Here is a 17,044-nt window from a genome sequence, read left to right as displayed (position 1 = left end):
AGTATTACTTGTTAAAATCTCCTCCTCCACCCCCTGCAGTGTGTAACAAGGCTAAAGAATTGACTCAAACATAAACTGCAAGGATCTGTCCAATAAATCTCTATGCTATTATCTTCCCTTGCTGCTAACACGCAACTCCCTCTGCGCAATTGGCCATGGGCAAACACTATCATTACTGCAACAGTGGCATAAGCCCAGCTCCAATGTGTGTGTGTGTGTGTGTTTGTGTGTGTGTGTGTGTGTGTGTGTGTGCCCCCACTCTCTCCTTAAATCCCTCTAAATTATAAGAGGGAGGTAATTGCCACCTCAAATTGCTCAAAACTCAACTAGGAGATCAAATATTTTATTTATTTCACAGCCAGTATGTTCTGGTATTCAAGGACTCTTATTTTTCTATTTATTTCCTTGTTAGTTAGTGCTGGGTTCTATTTGCCCATCAAAACAGTGTTGAGATGTGTGTGATGGGTTTGTTTAATAGGAAGGGGATAAATATCTCATACACAATTATTTGCAGATGACGATTAAAGATTTTTTTAAAAACACATACTGGATGAAACACTCATTAAATTTTAACAGCACATTATTTCCTGCCCTTACTAAAATGCTTCTGGGCGAATCATTAACATATACTGTAAGGTTTTTCCATTTGCTTCAAGTTTAAAAGGAGACATACTAGCCCTTTGCTAACATGTCTGCACATGCACTTTTATTATCTTGTTTATTAAAAATTGCACAATTTCATTACTGTACAAGCCACATTATAAAGGAGGAGGAAAACTCAAAACCTTAATAACCAAATAGTATTAAAAAACATTTTAGGCCAGCTTGCCAATTAAATGTTCATGAGTTGTTATTACGCATGTTCACACAACTGAAGATGTACTCTGTTTTTTGTTGCGTCAACAGAGTTGATGATTTCATGATGACAGTTTTTGCTTACATTTTGATGCAAAGACTGGAAAGTATTCACAGTATCAACCAGTGAGTGCAAACGAACATCTTCAGAAAAGATTTTCGTAGCAGCTTCATTATATACAAGAAGATCACAATGGTTGTTGCACCGGTTGCAGAATATAAACATCATCACCTCGCCACTCACCATTCATTTGTAGTGAATTTTCCTGAAAATTTACTGCTGTGTTCACACAGCCACTTACATTAAGCTAAGGGCTGCTTGGAAAACTCAGGATGAAGTATTTAAGTTCTCACATGCAGCTCAATTGAAAATGTTAGCATAGTTTCAGGGGTTTGGGGCATGTGTGAAAGGCTGTAAGAGAACAAGCGGTTAAAAGAAGAGAGTTGTTGTTATAACAAACTAAACTAAAACAAGTTCTATTATCTGAAATATATACCAAGCTGGAAAACAACATTGCTAATGTGCTCTATAACCGGCCATTAATGCCCAGCAGCCCAGTGTCAACATGTGAGCATTATGTGATGATCCTTTCCTGTTCTGTAAACCATGTGTGTTACTTTGATACATTGATGGTTATCATTTATTGACGAGCTCACATTCTTAAACAGAAGTCCCCCCAGGAGCACATGCCTTCTTACATGACATGTTTATGTGAGACCCACCTTCTCAACAAATCAAAAATAGCAAACTACAGCCTGTAAATGACCTGAAAATTAATGTTTGTCATGGTTCTCCTCTGTCTCTCTCTCTCTCTCTCTCTCTCTCTCTCTCTCTATGTCTCTCTCTCTCTCTCTCTGTCTCTGTCTCTCTCTCTCTCTCTCTCTCTCTCTCTCTCTCTCTCTCTCTCTCTCTCTCTCTCTCTCTCTCTATGTCTCTCTCTCTCTCTCTCTCTCTCTCTCTGTCTCTCTCTCTCTCTCTCTCTCTCTCTCTGTCTCTGTCTCTCTCTCGCTCTCTCTCTCTCTCTCTCTCTCTCTCTCTCTCTCTCTCTCTCTCTCTCATTTTTCTAACTCATAAACTAGTCACTGTGGAAGTCCCCCATTTTGCATCAGATCAATTATTTCTGCACTGGTTGTGTAACCAAGATGAAGCTAAAGGACACAGAAAAAACTCAGCAGTACATCCAACAGGCTAATGTTGGCATAACATCTATTGATATTCATAACAGAAGATGAAACAAGTTAATTGAAGCTTTTCAATTACATTTTTTTTCAGAACATTATGAGTGATGTTTTTTGCCTGGATAAAAGATATCCTAACAAGTACTGCATCAGCTCCAGCTTTTTTTGTTGCTTTTCTTCCACCCTCCCTCACTAACAGCATAGGAGTCATTTGTCCCACTGCTCTTGCAGCCACCATGGGTTTCTCTGTGATGCCCTCAAACTCTGCACTTGTTCCCTGACAGCAAACAAGCAGTTGTCACTTCCCTCTCCCTTTCAATTACTGGTCCTTTCTTACACTCAGTATCCCCATATACAGGCCTGTTAACGGGGCAAAGGGGAAGGAGAAAAGGCAGTAAAGGCACAGTAAATTAAAGCGGTCAAGTCCGGAGGGGATAATCCTTGTTCAGGAGCGAATTGAGGGTCAACTCTTTGCATTCTGCATAGCAACGAGCATAGCAAGAGAAAGAGAGAGAAAAGAAAGAAGGATGATTTTGATTAGCTATGCATTCTTCTGTCCATATAATTCCATGCAAGCCTTGTCATACACACACATACACACACACACACACACACACACACACACACACACACACACACACAAAGCCTGAACCAGCCGCCCATCAGATCCTGAGATAAGCCAGCTAAAGGGCAGAGTGTCCACAAAGCAGAAGGCACACAGAAAATCATCTGCAGACTGACATGTCACTCCTTGTCTCCTGACCTCACAGATAAACCATAAACTCAGTCACATCCTGAAAAGCCATCATGGCCCTGAAGCCACAACACTGCTTGAACGCCATACGATGGGTGAATACAATGTTAACTTTGATATATAATTATTTTCCACAAAGAGTGTAAGTCGTTGCATTCCCATCTCTTAGATGTGCAGTCACCATTACCCCCTCTGTGTTTGTGTGGTTACCAGTGGAGGCGTACGTTTCACAAAATGCCTCCATTGATGGTAGTCAAGTCAATGGCATCCTTGCAGTAGTCATCCACACAGTCAATTATCTCACAGAAAGGGGGTTTATCTCAGAGATAGTCTGAGCTGCAGCTGGCAGGGAGCCCAGAGTGTCTGTCAGGCATGACTGTCTGTCCTGAGAGAGCTCCTTTATGGGAAATAATGTGAATTCAAATGTTGGGTCAGTCTTCAATTGACAATGGAATGAGCAGAAAAACTGAGGTCAAGGCTGGAGAAAAAAAAAAATCTTATCCATCTTTCAAAAATCTTATCCTTTTCCAAGACCAGATCAAATCCAAAACCTACCTTTACAGATTCAGTTTGATTAAAATCATTTACCATTGATTATCCAGATGAGATCTAATCTGGATTTCTAAATATTTAAAAAAGGTACATTTGTCCCCCTAAAAAAATGTTAAAGGTTGAAAAAAGAGGTAATGAAAAACTTTTCGGGGGCCTCAAAACATTCTGACCTGAGGTGCAATAAACACGGACAATATGCAACTGTATTTTTCCAATTTGACCGGTAAAATTAAACCTTCGCAGGGTCCAAAATGACCACCCGCCAAGCACCAAATTCAGGTAGATTTCCTGTTTGGCTAGTTTTTTTCAGAGGGCCATCCGCCACAGGGCAGGTAAATATTTCTTTAATAAGTCATAAAAAACTAGGCTTTGAGTATTCAGCACATTTGATGTAGCCTATAGCTGCAGCTATACTTTTCCCTTCTCCTCTCTCTGCTGTCAAGACTGTCTGTGAGCATTGCGGGGCACGCGTCACACCAACATACATTACAGCACAAAAGTTACAAACAATACAGTTGAATAATTAATAGTAAAAATTATAATTGTAATCATAATTTCCTATACATAGTAAAGGAATTTCCACCATTAATTAATTCAGAAAAAGCACAAATTGTTGCATGAAAATTTACCAGAATAATAAAGGAATAAAGGAAATAAAGTGTTTATGCTCAAAATTATCTGGGGGGAACCCCCAGACCATGTGTACCCGCCCAAATGTTGAATTGAAACCTACGCCTTTGATTTAAACATACAAGTACAGTCAAGTGCGGCGCTTGGGAGGGGCTAGGGGGCACTGTAGCTACCCATAGGATAGCCATCACACCCCCAAGAACCCCCAATAAATTTCTGTGGTTTATCTAGAATTTTTTGTAACTACTATAATTCATCATTTTAAAAAATGCCAAAATGTATTACAGACTAAAAACATGAAACCAACACAAGTGATTCAGCCAATGGGCATTCAACTTGTGACCTTACTTCGCTCGACTTCCTCCTGTTACCCAGAGCACAATTGTGTACAGTCAGCAAAAGGGATTTTTTTTTTCTAGTCCCTAAACATCAACATGTGGAATTAAGAGACTCGATCCACACTGACAGAGACTCAATCCAAACCTTAAAACAAGTGTGATGAACCTAATAGGGCTAAAACAGATGATGATGACAGGTCTCAATAAGCGTTCTAAACAACGACACAATAATCAATGACTTCACAGTCATTTTGAATAACAGACACATTGTGTTATTTTGAAGACCTCTATGGCAAGTATCTGTAACAGAATGTCGCGGAGCCGGTACTATATGTGTGCACGTGTGTCGCGGCCTCACTGGTGTTGCAGTAGAAATTAAACTGATTACCGCCATGGAGAAGCCTAAATCTCAAAGCACCCTTACTAAAAAGTTGTGCATCGCCATAGCCCCACACAAAATATTTGGTTGTGCCACTGAGTACAGTAGTAGCTGTGTTCCTTGCTGTAATGTTTTCATGTCGAGCTGATGATAAGTCTGAGGGCTGGTCATGCTTTGGAAGTCATTTAATGCTCTGGACATATTTTGATGTTTGGATAACACAGATTCTTGATTTTTGTTTTTCGAGGAGGTTCCCCTTTTTTTGCACACATGAAAGCTTTCCGCTGCACTTGATGAGTTACCAAAAAAATATTCTCCATGAAATAAATGGTCTTTTGTTACATCACAAAGCAATCTGCAGAGCCACCTTTTACCATTTTGAAGGTATTTTCTGGGCCATTTGTGCCTTTTCATGTATTGGATGTTACAAAGACACAAAATGTTGGGAGAAAAAAGTGATGGGTCTGACTTCCGGCAAATGCAGAGGATCAACCTATACATATGGCCTTACATACATATAAAACTTTAATCATTGATGTTAAACTGACGTCCGCAAATCACTTTTTATCTCCAAGCATTTAAACTTGAGATGAATGACCATTATATCAGCATATTGCATGATCAGTGACTGTTTCATTGATTGTTGGGGTTGCATGAATGTCTGCCAAAATTCCCATGAGTCTATTCAACAATTGTTCAAGTGTTTTTCTCAAAGCTGGATGTATCATCTTGGAACCATAGATTTGTGTACAAAATCTGTTGACAGTCCATACAATTAATGTTGCAATATTCTACTGTATAGTAAAAGCTTTATCTATTGGGGGAAGCAAAGGAAATCGCTGCCAAGGCATCTAAAGTGTATGGAAGACATTGCATTTACCAAAGAAATAAAATAAGACACATTATCTCATTAATACAAGATCCTGGTCTTGTAATTGTTAGAATCATGAAACACGGGACATGATGGAAAAATGGGACACATCATCAGGGGGGTGATTCGGCCTTTCCACCAAAAAGGGGGAGACAAATCATCCAAGCAAAAATCAAGTTTATATAGCACATTCACAACAGCTTCAGCTGACCAAAGTGCTTTTCATGCATACAAACCAATACTTACCTGGACTATAAATAGTCAGGGAATCAAATTATCATAAGGATAAGAAACAACCATTCAAAAAGATACAAATCACCAAAAGGGTAAGAAACAACCAGTCTAATAAAATGACAGAATTGATCATGGACTTGGACCCATAGGATAAGAGTAAGAAAAGTAAGAAAGAGTTAGGGACTCATAAGGATCATGAACCATGGGACACATCATCAGTAGTTTACCTCTGAGTTACAGGGTGTTTCGGCCTTTTAACACAAAACACCCTCATCAAAGGTGGCCAGCTACAGGCTGATCAAACCTAAGCTTGTGTCCCATGCTCAATTCGGAGTATTGCCCAGTTGTTTAACTGGTGCAGCTCATGGGACTATGCAAGGCAGTGGACGTCCTCTTCCCTGAGTCAAGCTTAGAGCTGACCGCGTACCTTGTTCACCCTCCTCGAGGGTTGGGGACTGGGTGAGGGGAGGAAGAGTATCCAGGATCTAAGTGAGAGAGAGAGGTGGGCACCCTCCTTTAGCTACGTTTCGTTGATAGGCCCACTTGTGGTTAATGAGGGCTGATACTGCTGTCTTGAAAGATGCTCAAAAGTTCAGATATGGATAAACTTTAAAAGATAGGCTGTCTGTGGTCGGTGACGTGTCGCTTCCTTGTTATTAATGGCTGAAATTGCTGGCTTGGAAAAGCTCGCACAGCAGTTCCAGCAAGAGTCCTTCCGCTTGATCCAGATCCATTGGCTGCTTCTGTCGGCTGCTTCAGAGACTGATCTATTGTCTATCGCAGAGCTTGTCCATGGATGCCAAGGTCTTTCAGCAGCCTGATGGTGGAAGAAGCCACAAAACCTCTGCATCCTACTTCAACTGGATAGACTTTTGCTTTCCATCCTCGTTGTCTGCTGCCAGTTCTGTGTAGTGCAGTTTCTTGTGCTCATTAGCTCCTTCTGTTAAATTCTCCCATGGGACTGTGAGCTCTGTGATGTAGACGGACCTCAGTGATGAGGACCAGAGTACCCAGTCTGGCCTAAGGGTGGTGGCTATATATATATATATACACACACAATAAAAATGTATGTTGTAAGTTTCAAAACATAAATTATTTTACCAAAATGTCAAGGCACCTTTTTATAACTTCAAAGTGAATTTACATTTTTGCAACCCTTTTCCTGAGTTAGTTTCAGAGTGCAGGTTTCCTGGATAAAACACATGTTGAACTTTTCATTATTCTGTACTCAGTCATGTTCTACGTATCCCTTATTAGCTTGAAGGTTGTTGTATAGTGTTCAAAAGGATTCTGTAATTCCTCCTTTATTGGAGTGACAAGATAGTGGATAGATTCAGTGGAGTGGGGAACGACATGCAGAAAAGGAACCACAGGCAAGATTTACAGGACTACTTAACAATGGGTGCCCTAACCACTCAGCCAATAGTGTCCCAGGATTCTGTCATTTCTGACCCACAGGTAAACATAAACTTCTCCTGAAACATGACACAGTAGATGAGTCTTTTTCGATTTCTATTACCTGTAAGACATTCACCCCTTGTGTTCGTTGCAGGGTTGAGAATTTTGTCGTTTTTGGGTCGCGTCATTTGATAGTGAATAATATTAGCTGATCCTTTGTTCATTAATCTAGTTTGTCTTTATATCCTTAAATTCCATTAAATTCTTTAAATTCCATTAAAATGATATCAGCCATCTTCGAGGCTATGTCACATCCCCAGCATACATGCCTGTTTATTTCTGTTTCCCTTTTGTATCATGTCCTGTGCTTGTGTTTTACTTGTTACTCACCCTGTGTCTCGTTTCAGGTTTGTTGCTGCATGCCCTTCCCCCAGTGTTTCCAGTCTGCTGATTACCTGATGTGTCTCACCTGTGTCTTGTTAACTCCACCCCCTGTTCAGTTTATAGTGTCTGTGTTTTCCCTCATTCTGTGCCAGTTCGTATTGTCTTTGACCGTTGTTCCAGCACTTATTCCTCAGCTGACCAGTTTTCTGTTTTTGACCTGCCTTTTGCCAGACCCCTTTTAGACACCTTTGCCTGCCTGTTTTTGATAACCGTGTACCGACCTGTTTTCTGGATTAAAAGGATTTACCACCTGCGTCCTTGTGTCGAATTGTGCGTTTGGGTCCCTCGTTTATGGTTCAATGTGACAGGCTATAACAAAGAAGTGATTACCAATGTTGTTCTTTGAACGATTATGTGAAAAGAACGAAATATACAGGCAAAAAAAGATAAGCTTGATAAAAGAAAGTGCAAGGAAAACAATATGAATACATGTAATCTAAAACCACCCAGGAGATTGTCGCTAGTATGTGTTAATTGAGCGCTACAATGAATAAGCATGCATCAGATGAGACACTCTTCATTCAGGTGTTGATCAGCTATGGGAGAGTGATGAGAATCGACTGAGAGTCTCAATTTCCAATAGCAATCACGGTGTGACGTCTCTGTCTCTAATTAGAACTGTAGCGAAGGAGGGATGAATCCAGAGGGAACAGCTGTGTATTTGAATAAGTTGTTGTCTGCTTTAATAGTCTCTTTCCTTCCTTCTCTGACCTGTGAATGATACAGATGCTTGAAAGCTCACAAACACATCTTAGAAGCAGCTATTGTCCACTGCTGGGTAAATTACATTCCACATGTTAATTTCAAACAACTAATTTATTTGCTTGACTTTGTTTTGTTTTTGTTTTTTTTCCGGGGAGTAGAAGCCATGCATGAAAGTTCAATGTGTTCTGACAACAAAAGGAAGCAGGTCTGCATTTAGAAACAACTTGCAAGGGTAATATACTGCTCAAAAAAATAAAGGGAAACAGTAAAGTAACACATACTAGATCTGTAGTAAGTATTCTCATTAAACACTTTAATCTTCATATACTTGAATATGCTGACAACAAAATCACACAAAAATGAACTTTGTAATGTCCTTAAAACAAGTCAAAATGAGGCTCAGTAGTGTGTGTGGCCTCCATGTGCCTGTATGATGTCCCTACAACGCCTGGAAATACTCCTGATGAGGTGGCATATGGTCTCCTGAGGGATCTCCTCCCAGAACTGAACTAAACCATCCGCACAACTCCTGGACAGTCTGTGGTGCATTGTGGCGTTGGTGGATGGAGCGAGACATGATGTCTCAGATGTGCTCAATTGGATTCAGGTCTGGGGAACGGGCGGGCCAGTCCATAGTATCAATGCCTTCATCTTGCAGGAAATGCTGATGCACTCCAGCTACATGAGGTCTAGCATTGTCTTGCATTAGGAGGAGCTCAGTTGTTGCCCTCCTACGGCCTCCTCCACGTCTCCTGATGTACTGGCCTGTCTCCTGGTAGCGCCTCCATGCTACGCTGACAGACACAGCAAACCTTCCTGCCACAGCTCACATTGATGTGCCATCCTGGATGAGCTGCACTACCTGAGCCACTTGTGTCGGTTGTAGACTCCATCTCATGCTACCACGAGAGTGAAAGCACTGCTAGCATTCAAAAGTGACCAAAACATCAGCCCGAAAGCATCAGAACTGAGAAGTGGTCTGGGGTCACCACCTGCAGAACCACTCCTTTATTGGGGGTGTCTTGCTAATTGCCTATAATTTCCACCTGTTGTCTATCCATTTGCATGACAGCATGTGAAATGGATTGTCAATCAGTGTTGCTTCCTCAGTGGACAGTTTGATTTCACAGAAGTGTGACTGACTTGGAATTACATTGTGTTGTTTAAGTGTTCCCTTTTTTATTTTGAGCAATGTAAAATTGCAGGTAGTGGTGTGTTTGACTGCAGGAAAACATGACATACTGTATATACCATTAATGTGCGGTTTACAATTAATCAATGTATTTGAATAAAACTTGCTTCCTGTATTTTCATGATGGCCTCAGGGCGATGATTTCGTCCAGTTGAACTAGTCGATTACCTAGAAAGGACCAGCTCTGCATTATGGAAATTGTAAAGTAACCAATCACAGTTCTTCCAGGATATCAGGATGTCAACCAATCCGCTCCTACAGCTGCAGCTTACCCTATGCCTCCAGCCCACAGCTCATATGAGCCAAATGCATCCAAGTCATCTTGATTTGAGTATAAAAAAGACTAATGAAGGAAGGAATACAAAAACTTTCATTTTCAAAATACATTGATCTGTATCAAAGTCTTAAAGACACTCAGCTACTGTTCATGTCCACAGAAGGCATCCTTACTAGTGTCTAAGTATTTAGTTTTCACTCAAGACATCCCTGATGAGTATTTCCGACACTACAACAATCACAAACGTATTCAGCAGAAAGTCACCAGTTTAAATGCCACTTTTTAAGCGGGTTCACTTTTCTTGTATAATATGCCATCAATAAACAAAAGATTGAAAAGAGATAAACTGGAATCGAAATAATAATTCAAAACAGGTATTTTTTTATCTGATTCTTTGATGAAGTATTTCCAGTTTTGTAGACGTTTCCAGGTGTTTAATCATTCATGAAAATATTTGGCAAAATAAACACACAAGCAAAGTTTGTCTTGGTCGAGTTGTAACAAAAATGGGGATCTGTCTATGAAGGGGGGTTTTAACAAAGACATTGAACAGGTTCAGCCAGTCTGAGCCTTCAGTAATAAAGATGTTTTGCTGCTGAAAATGAATAGATGTCAGGGGCTTTAAGGGATAAGATGTCAGAGATACTTTTTAAGGCAAAATTCGCCCTGTAGTATAAGGAAGTGGAGAGTCTTGGGGTCAACTCAAATTAAGAAGCAGCCAGTTCCAGATGCTGTCTTCTGCTGTAAACTGATCTTGAAAGCTCTGTTAAAAAAGTTGATCAAGGACACCCTTGTAAAAGTAAGTAACTTCCTACATTAAAAACTGATTGTTAGCGGTGTAATGGGGAATCTGTGGATTGCAGGTGGAGCAGGTCGTCCCCCAAGATCTGCTGTTTGATCCACAGCATCTTCAATCAGCATGTTTAACTATCCACAGACACAGGCACTGAGAAAAATTCACAGGCAAAACCACTTGAAGACATAGCCATTGATGCGAGAGTGTGTGTGAATGAATGACTTAGTCAGTTTGCATTGCTTGAATGTGTTTGTGTGAGGGTGAAATTGGCATAATGCTGTGTGAAGTGATCTTATGCTGGGAATACTGGAAAGTGCTTTAAGCAGTGAATTCCATTTACAATTTAACCTTTGCTGCTAATTCCATTTCTCAGGTTTGTAATGTGTTGTGCCTGAATTGTAAATTACCTCATCATAATCATATAATAATGTGAAATTTAAACAATTGTGTTAGCTGTGATTTAAATAAAGCTGGCTTGATAAATGGAGGGTAAAGGCAGCTTGCTGCACACAGTTCCTTCAAGGCAAAATGCTGTAGCAGTGGCATTTTCAGAAAGCAACTTTTGTGTATAACACCTGAAATTAGCTTTTAAATTGCATTAGATTTCAGTGTAGCTGTCGTTCCCACGAGTAAAGAGAATAGAAAGGCAGTGCTGCAGTATAAACAATAGAAGGGTGCAGTGTGACAGATAATAGCCAAGGTTTTAAGTTTGGAAGTAAATCTAGCATGTATGCTTTGTTTAATAAAGGTTTATGAGAGTTTGAAATTCTATTGTTTAGTCTGGGTAAAAACAAAACAAAACAAAACAAAACAAAAAAAACATTTCTCGGTTTTAGTTTCAAATAATAGAGGACTTAAATTTTGGGCTTTGAATTAATTTTGGATTCTGCAATCTTTTTGTGGGGATGGGGATACTTCTCTCAAACACACATGAATACATAAACACACACACTTACAACCACAAAAATGCCTCTCCTCTCAAACCATAACTGGTACAGTAATCTAATATCCTGGATGAGTAAATGTGCTTTCCTACTACCTTCCCCCCCTCAGCCCTGTCCCCACACATCCATACACACCACAGGCCTGTGCAAATTGTTAGCACCCGCTGCCTATAATGTAATATTACAACAATTAGCAATTAGACACCATATAGAAGTGGTGCATTAAATTTATGTTTCTGTCTGCGCCCCTTGCAGATGCAATGGTGCCGGGTGTCATTGGGAAATTTTATCACTGCTTAGGTAATAGAATCAGGAAGGAGGGGGTCTGACAGATTGTGTTGTCAGGGTTTCCTGACAGACGATCGGAGATTCCCCGCGCATACTTTTCCCTATCATACATCCCAATCCCCTCACTCCAGCTCTTTCTCTTCACTTTCAATATAATGAGCTTCAGTTCAAAAATAATATCAGCAAGGCAATTATACACAATTGACGTAGATTTAGATAATGATTAAGCTGTGCGTGTGTGCGCATTTGTTAAACAGAACACAATAATATTGATAATAATAAATTGGTTCTATAAAGTACTTTTCTGGATACTTCAAGACTCTTTGACAAGGAAAAAAACGACCAAATTATAAAACAAAACACACAGAGAGAAGAAAAGAAAAGGGCAGTTATTAAAGTGAGAAGCCGTTGTTTCATGTTGTTCAAATTGTCTCCTCTGATTTCTTTTTCTGCCTCCAGAGCACTGGATGATTTTATTTCTAAGGAGGTTTTCAATTTAGAATTGGTCCAGTGATTGGTCTGATACAGTCAATTTGATTTAATGGGTGCAAATGTTCCTTTGTATCTGCAAAGAATCCTAACAGGCCATTTTTCTCTGGGACTCTTGTGTTCCTGGAGTCCTTGTGAGCTTCCTGATGTGGAGGTATACAAACAACATAATTGGACCCTTTGAAGTGTTTTAGTGACTATGTTTAATGACTAAGTTTTAATAGAGTTCATCATAATATAAGTCAAAACCAATGCAAGGGAAAGGTCGACAATTGGCACCCAGTTTGACATTTAGCTCACAGATATACAGTGAGAGGAGATGTGCTATGTAACCTACATTCAGACATACAGTCTCAAAGACACATATTAACACACACTCTTGACATGACCAAGCCATGTGTTTGTGTCATATAGTGGCATTAAGTACAAAGATTTCCCTATTAGCTCTTGAAAATGCTTTTTTACCCCCCAGCTGGAGACTCCTTATTGATCACAGAGCACAAATACACAGGTTTGACAGTCGTGACTTCACATGAACAAACAAGACAATGGTGGGGAAATAATTGATATTGTTCTTTAGTTATATTTATTACATTAAATAGGATTCTTAAATGAGACACCCACATTTAAAAAAAATAAAAAAAGAGAACGAAAAAGATGTAATGACCTGGGGGAAGAGTCTGGATCTTGAAAATCTTAACAATGGTGGGACTAGATCACAAGAAATTAGAAAATACATTTGGTTTATCCTCCATTAGAAATGCAGAAGTCAGAAGGACATATTTCAGCTGCACACACAGGCTGCTCAATTCAATAGACACCAGAGGTTCTCTGTTTTTACATGAAAGTATTTTTCAGTCACAGTCTTTATTCATTGATTGACAAGATGTTTTAAATGGACCTTGTTTACATAAGCGCAACATTTACTTTTGTATAATTGAACAGGTGTTAAAAACATGTTGTAAGACTTCGCTGCCTAGTGGTGGAACGATAAAGCCATTGATCCTCTTGTCTTGCACTAAGCGGGGACATTGATGAAGAAACATCAACTCATAATTCAGCAGCTGTTGTTGAGCTGAAAATCCACTTTCCAAACTACTATGACCAGGTTCTAACAGTGAAGGTTTGTGAATCACCCTGAGCATATGCATGGATGCAAGCTAAACAAAAAAATCTTGAGTTACCTTATGAGGACATCGCTGAGCTTAACTGGCTGATGTCCACAGAAATTCAGCAGGTTATCACCTCAACAGAATAAATGGATTGTTCTATTATCAAGAATCTGTAAAAGATGGGGACTATAACCAGTAGCAAGCAGTACATCCTCAAAAAGAAACTCAGGATTAACTAAATCAATGAACGACTGTCTTCACTGGCTCAAGATTCAGCACATACACACAATTATTACAATTAATTATCATCAGCTAAATAAGAGAAGAAACAAAGAAAGATACATAATCCAGCTGCAGTACGAGGCATTCATAAAAAATTTCTAATATTATTATAATTTTTGCTGATTAAGAATTTCCACCAGTGGGGCATCAATAAAGTTATCCTATCTTATTTCGGAGGTCTCAGGTCGAGCAGAGTTTTCTCACTCAGTGGGTGATGTTCTTTTAATGAGCCAGTAGCTGTGCTTCCACTTTGAATGTCTTGTCAGGCTGTCTCAAGGTTGTGAACATTGACTTTGGAGTTGGATCAGAAAAAAAAACAGCGTGAGAGTTGAATGTTTCAGTCGTAGGCATTCAGCAAAGTGAGCTCTCCATAAATTGAACCAATACAGCCTTCTATAACTTGACTCAAAAGATTGAGTGGTCATAAACCCAGTCTTCATCCATTATGGTTACAAAAGATTAAGCAGTAGGGAAATTGTGACGCCAGAGCCCATCATCATAAAGTCATGGCTGATCAGGCTGAACATCATAATGCAATAGGCATTACTGAAGAAACGTTTACATTCCAATCAAATTTAAAGTTCAATAGTGTAAATTAGTGGGGGTTTTTTATTAAATAAATACATAATGTAGAATTTATTTTAAATGTTATTTTAAACTTACAAATGGAAAACTGAATGTTGTTACACTACTTATTAGAGGGTAAAAGAAATGCATTTTAATCACATTGTGGATTTAACACAAGAACAGTGTTACATTTTGAACTGTAATGGTGAGTGTTAAAGACAATTCTGTGAAATAAGCTTTGCACCATAACTAAGATGGAAAAATATTAAAAAGGTTGAAAATGCATTTAAATTAAAGCCAAACATGCACTGAATTTCAGTTGTGATTCAAGCTATGAAAAAAACAAACACTTCCTGGTGATGTAACATAGTGGCATCATCTGTTTGACCGTCTTTAGTAAATGCCTGCATCTTTTAAATTTGTCATCCCAGGTTGAAGTGACATATTTGTATTTGCAAATTAAGACAAAATAATGTGTCATCAAATCAGACAACCAGACAGTCAATAAAAGGAGACGTACAAAGCAATCCAGAGCAATCTTCTACTGAAGCACAAAGTTAGCAAGATGTTTTTGCAGCTTATGCTGCAGCTCTCAAAGCTCCTTCTTCAGTCATAACTGTGTTCAACTTCTTTAACCTCAGGGCCTTGGACTCAGTTCAAACATATCAGCTAAAGAAGTAGAGCAGAACAATGAACCAATGGGTATGAATGAGGGGGAAGCTAAGATTGAACAGAGATAAAAGTAAATAAGATATTGAATAGGTGAGAAAAACTAGGAAAGGAGCCAGCGACAGACAGAGACTCATAGAAGCTCACATGTTTGGCTTCAGTCAAGAGAATAGCAAAACAGAAAATCAATGGTGATGGCCAACCAGGCAGGGCAAATAATGGCAGTCTTACAGGGCAAAAAAACTACACATAAGGAAAACAAGAAACTTGACCAGGTGTCGGAAGGAGAAATGGAATGGTTGTATAATAATATGAAAAGTAACCAAGCAATTTCTAACTTAAAAGTGCAGATCCATAAGCGGCCACTTGAGGCTGCTTCTAAAATTCATTCAATACCTATAGAGAGAGTTAAATAACCACTTTTAGGTCAGAAATAAACATGTTTAAAGGCTGATACAAGAAATGATTTAGGACTCTATAGCATCCCAATGTATAGCTTTTATACTTCACTGTTTATATCAGGATTGATGTTGCTTCTCACTGCTGAGAGGATATCAGGAAATATACTGAGTGCAGATTATTTTCAGAAACCCCATTTTTTCATTCACCAGCCACTTGCTCTCCCTATGAAGACCACTGCAGCCAAGTAGGCAGGTCACAGTCTCTATTAGCTTGTACTTTTTAGTCCATCTTTAAACCATTTCATTGAGGGTGAAATCAGAGTTATCTGATAGAATTCCTTCAGCATGTGTTGACTGTGTGGACTGTTTACCATCAGTCTTCTTTAAGTCTTACCCTCAGAATCATTAAGTACATACTGTCCCGATAGATAATACCATAACTTTAATCCCAAAAGTTTAACTGCAAGTGACACAGGCCTACAATTGAAGCAGAAACAAATAAACATTTAAGACCAGTATAGTTTTGTTAAACTGAGCTCATAATTTGGGAATTTGAAACATGAAACTTTATCTTCACATCCATTATGTGCTCTCACTGAAATATGGATGTGTATATTACCAGTCAGTTAAATCTCTTCATTTCCTTTAGTTTATCTCACTCTAGTGAAATCGCCCAGAGAAGTGTGCACTCAGCTCCTTTTTTAAAGGTTGCATGTAAAAAAAAACAAAAAAAAAACGTGACTGACATTAATGGTTACACTGGGATTGGATCTTTCAGTTGTGCTGCTAATTTCCTCTTCAACCTGACCAAATGTCAGCAGTATAGGAGCCACTTTGAGGCTACTACAGCACTGTGTCAGTTTGTGATATTTAATGAATGTGGAGATAGTAATGAATGGTACCTGAACATTGGCTATGGTATGATAGGAGATTATACTGTATGAATCTGTAGGTGTGGCATTACGCTATGCATGCCAATAACAATGATAACGTATTTTATTTTATTCTCTCTTACAACGTAACGTTTTAAGCTGTTAATAGCAATGAGAAGACACTACTGCCTTCTAGTGCTATTTGGAGATATCATATTTATGATTCATAAGCCCATGAATGGCCCTCCAAAGTTGTAATTACGAGTGGAAAATTTCAATGATACCCAAAATAAATATTAGCTAAGCTTAGGCTAATGTTATTTCATTTCAGAAGGCAATTAAAATGTCAAATACATACCTGATGCGCATTCAATGTTCGTCTTTCTGCCTCTGAAGCACAAGGGAGCTCTGTGCTACTTGCTTTTGGTGATAAAATATGAGCCATGAAAAAACACCTTTACTTAGTGTCCATGTTTGTGGGTTTGTTTCTGACCATATGTAGAAACCCAGCACTTCAGAGTGCTGGGTTAGCATCCGAGCCTGTCCCTGTCAACAATGACATTGTGTTAATTGGCTGTGGTGGAGTTAAAGTGAAACCCAAATGCACTTACAACCTGAAGATGGAAGTGTATGCATGTGTGTTTAACGTACCTGCTCTGGTTGTTCCTGGGCAGAAAGATCAGATGATTCTTGGTACAAATGTCATTAAACACATTCTAAAGCAGTTCAGACAACAGCTCAGCTTCTGGCAGGTCCTCACCAAGCCTGAGTCCACAGGTGAGCCTGAGATGCAGTTTTTTAACATGTTGGCTGGCG

This window comes from Symphodus melops (genome assembly GCF_947650265.1).
Source record: "Symphodus melops genome assembly, chromosome: 3".
NCBI lineage: Eukaryota > Metazoa > Chordata > Actinopteri > Labriformes > Labridae > Symphodus > Symphodus melops.
The sequence above is the reverse complement of the archived record's forward strand: the minus strand, read 5'-3'. Positions refer to the sequence as shown.